Source organism: Ochotona princeps, chromosome 15 (genome assembly GCF_030435755.1).
Source record: "Ochotona princeps isolate mOchPri1 chromosome 15, mOchPri1.hap1, whole genome shotgun sequence".
Lineage (NCBI taxonomy): Eukaryota > Metazoa > Chordata > Mammalia > Lagomorpha > Ochotonidae > Ochotona > Ochotona princeps.
The window spans coordinates 41,932,443-41,938,118 of record NC_080846.1 but is presented as its reverse complement, the minus strand read 5'-3'; the positions used below and the strand labels follow the sequence as shown (position 1 = coordinate 41,938,118).

General features: G+C 39.7%; 1 non-coding gene across 1 annotated transcript; it reads left to right on the top strand.

The window, feature by feature from the left end:
* Window positions 1–4,844: 4,844 nt before the first annotated feature.
* LOC118757618 (small nucleolar RNA SNORA70) lies at window positions 4,845–4,978 on the top strand. Its single transcript, XR_004995288.2, has one exon. It is a non-coding gene; the product is annotated as a small nucleolar RNA SNORA70 (small nucleolar RNA).
* Window positions 4,979–5,676: the final 698 nt, after the last annotated feature.

The window sequence follows — 5,676 nt, the reverse complement described above, 5'->3', positions numbered from 1 at the left end:
TAAAGCTGTAGCCTCTGGGAGTCAGTTTCTCAGGATCATATGGGAAGCATGGGTACAGAGCCCATGTGGCCCTGTTAGTGTGGAGGTGCTGAAACCTTTCTGGAAAATGAGGAATTTTTTTAATGTTTTAATGTGGTTTCATGTGTCTGCTTTTTTTTAATATTTGGTATATCGTTCTGTGCTTGGAGCAGAAAAAATACATTAAGCTGCTTTTTAGTTTCTGGGAAAAGGTTTATTCATTTCCTCTTTCAATTTGAGTACCAGGACACATCTGTCTCTGAGGAGAAGTTCCATTAGTAGAAAGGGCACATGATTATTGAAATTTTAGATTTGGCAGTAGTCAGGTACCCAAGCTCAGGTAGGATGTTTAACCTCCTTGTTGCTTTTTCTCAAACAATGATACCTGCCTGCTAGGATTATTTTGAGTTGTTGATGAAGTAAAGCGTTAGAAAGTATCCAGTAAGTATTTTTTTTTTCCAGTAAGTATTTGATTCACAAGTTAGTGCCATATTTTTTTTCTCCTTACTATGCTTGTGTCCTGATTTTAGTTTCTTTTCTAGCATTGTTCTTAATCTTGAAATGTTAGGCATTAGGAAAAAGTCCTAATAGGCAAGTTTTTGTTTGGTTGTTTTGTTTTTGAGAAATGTTCTTAGGCTGGCAACAACTGTGAAACACTGTGAGATACTATGGTAATTTCTCTGTCATCATTGATTTTTTGCCTTCCTTCAAGTCTGACTCATCATAGTCGGTATAAGTGTTGTTCTTATCTGCTGGGGATATATTCCATGACTCCCAGCTGATGCCTGGAACCTTGAGAGTGCCAAATTCTGTGCAAGTGTATACTATTTATTCTGTATATGTATTGATGTGAGAAAGTTTAACTTACAAATTATCATCAATAACAGATGAACAATAATTAATGATGTATATACTGAACTGCCACAGCCAAAGTGGCATGAACAGGGTCTTGAAGAGGAGATGTCTTGTAACGAGAAAAAAAAAGTTTGTTTGAAAGCTGGGCAGCCAGAGTAATTCTTGCTCAGTGAGAATGCGTCTACCACAATGCCTTTGATTCATTTGGGGAACCATACTATATGTCAGTTAGATTCACACGTGGGTCTTTTGTTTACTGACTAGTCACTAACCCAGCCAGGAGGTCCCCAGGTAGATGATCTCAAAGCCTGGGGAAATAAGACACAATGCCAATCATCTCAGGAAGGTGTGCTACCCAAAGCTCTGGCTGTGCCAACTAGCGGCCTCAACCATGCAGGGACATCTCTCCTGCTTTCCTTCACTATTGTGCCTCTGTCCTGTCTGTCTCGCTGGGGTCTCTCCTCAGTGACCTCCAGCATCTGAACCTACTATCTTCAGAACAATATCTGCCTCGGGGCTTTGGCTCTCGCCAACTGCTGCATCGCACCAGCAAAGCAGTTATTCCCGCCTGAAGCACTGGACAAAGGTATGATTCACATCCTGGACAAGGAGGGGTAAGAGATTCCATCACTTCTCTGAAGGGCACTACCTTTAAAATTCATGCATTGTTTATATGTGCATTTTTCATTTACTATTTTTAGACCATGATTAATCACAGGTAACTGAAACTACAGAAAGTGAAATTGTGTATGTCAGACTGCTGTATTGAGCTAAAACCTGACTGAGAAACTAGCCACTAACTCATGGAAGGTGGGCAGGGGTGATAGTCCCTTATGGACTCCAGGAGAAAGATGATGGGATGTAAAGCAATGTAGCCAGTATAAGGCTCTGTCTGGGCCATCACCCCTTCCTGCCTGAAACAGCAGCTTCTCATTGGGTGTAGCTTCAGGGACCAGTGAGCATCAGTTGTTCCATGGGTCAGTGGCTTTGTGGGCTCTTGGGGAATAAGTGGGGTAGCGCACACTCTCTGTCTTTTCCTCTCTTTCCCCTCTCTCTCTCCCAAATAAATAGAAACTTTAAAGAGGTAGGGGTTTGGGACAGTAATTACAGGTCTGCAGGGACACACCCCCTCTAGAGATCCTCTTCCATTTATTTCTATCTATTCTAATGATTTCTGAGTTTTTCAAGAACATTTCTTTATGAAAGACTCCAAAATATAATTCAATGTAAAGGATTGTCTTAAATATAGAATTTATTTTTAAAGACACATTTACTTATTTCAGAGAGGGACAGAGGAAGAGAAAGAGACATGGGAAGAGAGAGGTTGTCCATTTGATATTCACACTTGAAATGTTCACAGCACGATCTACACACGTCAGTCTCACCATACAAAGAGCCTAAAACCGCTTTGCATTTTGTAGTAGGTTATAAATTAGATTCTGATGCAAAATATCGCATAAACCACGGGTAGGATCAGGTCCAACTTAACTTTGCAAGCTATGTTATTCAGCTTTTCATCACTTTAACGAAAACTCCTGAGTTGGAGTGGGTATTATGGCATAGCCACTTCAGATGCCTGCATCCATATCAGAGAGCTAGTTTCAGTCCTTGGTATTCCACTTGCAATCCAGCTCTTTATTGTTCCACTTGGGAACCAGCAGATGATAGGTCAAGTACTTGAGTTGTTGCTACACACATTGGAAACCTAAAAGGAGTTCACCCTTCCCCAGCTATGGCTGTTGCAGGTGTTTGAAGAGTGAAAACTGGATTAAAGATCTTTCTCTCTGTGTCACACCATCTTTCAAATAAGTAAATAAATCTTTAAAAATACACTGAGATGATCTTCTTGGGGAGGTATTGTCTAACAGTTTTGAAATCCACAGCCTGGGAATAGGGTGGTTCCATTGGCTCAAGCATCTGGTGAGACTGAGGAATGGCAGAGGGATGCAGAGACAGGAAGCACAGTGAAAAATAGTCCAAACCAGGCTTAAATAGCCAGCCCTCAATTGGTGCAGCCTCCCACTCACTGCTAATGCACCTGGGAAAGCAGCAGCGGATGCCAAGCACTCATGTGGGAAACATGGATGAAGCTCCTGGCATAAGGGCCCACCTCCAGCCATTACAGATATTTGGGGTGTAAACCAGTGGAAAATATCTCTAGTTCTCTTTCTCTCTGTCTTTTCCCATTTCTGTGTAACTCTGATTTTTGAATAAATAAATCTTTAAAAAAACCAAATATCTAGCCAATTGCAACAACTACCTTGCAAGAGAAAACATTTCATGACAAACCTCCCACTAGACCTACTTCCAGTAACCATTGACATAAGACTTAAAAGTTTAAATATTTGTGAGTTTGGGAGCCAAATCCTGTTCAAACCATGACATAAACTAAAATTCAGTATAACTGTATACCCTTATGAATATCTGTAGGAGGGTATGGCCTTAGATCACGTTATCCATTTGTCACATGATCTTAAAAACACATCTCTTCGAGTACATCAGTCGCAAATGCCAAAAGGGAAAAGAAGGGCATTTCTGATAGATTCGAATTATTGTCTTTTGACTATAAAGGGAGGCTAGTAACTAACCAAGAAAGACAGTCCACAAAGCTGAAGAGCTGCTTTGCTCGCATGTTCAATTAAAATGATTTCATTTTTATTATCATCATTTAATTAAAAAAATTTAGCAGGCTTTATTCATTGCCCCCAATACCTTACAAAGACTCCTTATTCTTGTCAGTGAAAGGCACATTTTCTCACTTGTTTCTGTTCTTGCCTTCCTCCTGGAGAAATTAATGGAGCAAATATCATACTCTTATTTAAATAATATGCCAGTTTTTAAAAGCACATACCATCCACAAAACTTACTGAATCACAAAGACTCTCATTGCAGAGTTTACTGTTATTCATTTGCCGCTATCCTGCATGGAACACTCTGATCTGGCAAGGACAATTAGTGGCTGCTGATTACCTGAGAGTGCTATTGCATGTATGCAAATGCTTAGTATTCTTAGTAAAGCCCTTTGGAAGAGTGGTGCTGTGACAAAGCATATTTGAAAGAAGAGGAGGGTCCACCAGGGATATTACAGGGCACATATGGCTACACAAGACGTGCATATGCAATGGATTTCCTGGAAGAAAGGTGGCAGTCATGTCAAATCTGCCATTGTATTTGCTGCAGGGAGGTGCTGCTATCCACTATCTGAATCCAGTGAAGAATGATTTCAAGCACAGTTTTTCTTCCCATACCTATTGTCTTGCCTGTAATCACTGCGAAACTGATGATATTCAGGAGCTGTAGCAGTGGAGACTCAGCAACATCAGTCAGGGGAAAGTTGGTCCATTCTTCATCGACTGTGGAGCAAACATTGTTAGAGGCAGGGGAAACCATTTGTTCATGAATATACATTTGATACCTATAAATGCTTTGTGCCATGAATATTTATCTCTTTCATGAATTACAGCTGTTGTGTATGGAACACTATTAACAGGCTGAAAATCGTCCTGTAGAAACCTATGGTAGAAACACACTGGTGTGTAAAACCCTCCCAAGAAATTTATCTTTTTCTCCTTCCACTGTGAGAAAGCTCGAATACTCTGGAGATTATACTAAGGTTAATCCCTTAGTAGATAGAGAAAGGAATTTAGTAAAAATAGAATTTATATATTTTTGGAGATTTTATATATGCAAGTGTGTATCTGTAGGGGTCTTCAAAAATTAATAGAAAATGTGTATTATGTAAGAGCTATGTCTTGGTTTCAATGATTTTCATACGAAAACAAATTCATCTTTTGAGCACATTTTCCCTAAGCTGTCTCAAGTATGCTTATGTTTGTATCATTGTATAATAGAATGTTTTACGACTTACATTTTTAATGTCGTGTTACAACTAAGGCAGAGTTTTGTATTCAAACTGGTCTTCACGTATTAATGAATTTTCGTTGTTACAAGAGGTGATAGACTATACATTCTTGTGGCTAATTAAACCCATTGAGGTCCTTTCATTATCAGGCTTGATATGCAATGGCTGCAAGCAGAAACCACCTAGGTAACACAGGCAGCCTGTTGCTTGCACAGGTTGCTCTAAAAGATCTTGGACACAGCCTTGTCCAAGGGTTATTCATATCTCTGGCCTCCACTTTTACACTCTAAGCTCCAAAGTACATAAGCTACCTTTGGAAAGTCCCAGGACATTGTGACCCAGCTTTGACTTAAGGTCACTTACTTATGTCTGCCCTCTGTCATGAGATGATACAGCAAGAAAACCATTGCTATCTATGGGCCACTGAACCTTAGACACCCCAGACTCAGAAACAGTAAGGAACAAATTGCTGGTCTTTATTAACTTTGTGAAATCTTGAGTATTCTGCTATAGTAACATAAACTGAACTAAGACAATCTCTTACATTCATGATCTCATTTAATCCTTATTGCAATTTATCCACTAAGAATTTATGTAAGTCTTAACTGAGAATTTGAAGGAGTATCAAGACATGAATCCAGGAATAGAAAATGGTTCTGGGAAAGGGGTTGGTTTCCAGGACTGTAGAATCTGGCCCAAGCCATAAGGATAAATATAACAAGCCATGAGACAAAGATGCTCTAGTATGGCAGAGGTTTGTCTTCCTTTTATTGCTGTGTGCTAAAATTTGTCCTTTGGAAAGCAGGAACAGCTCATTGACTGTCAGATAGGTATCCTCCAGATTCCAGATAAACAGCTTCTCTCATTTGCAAGTTACTGAGAAGATGTGGGTGCTAAGTGTTACCTCCTGCAAGTATGTATAAAACGGATGGTATTTGCTC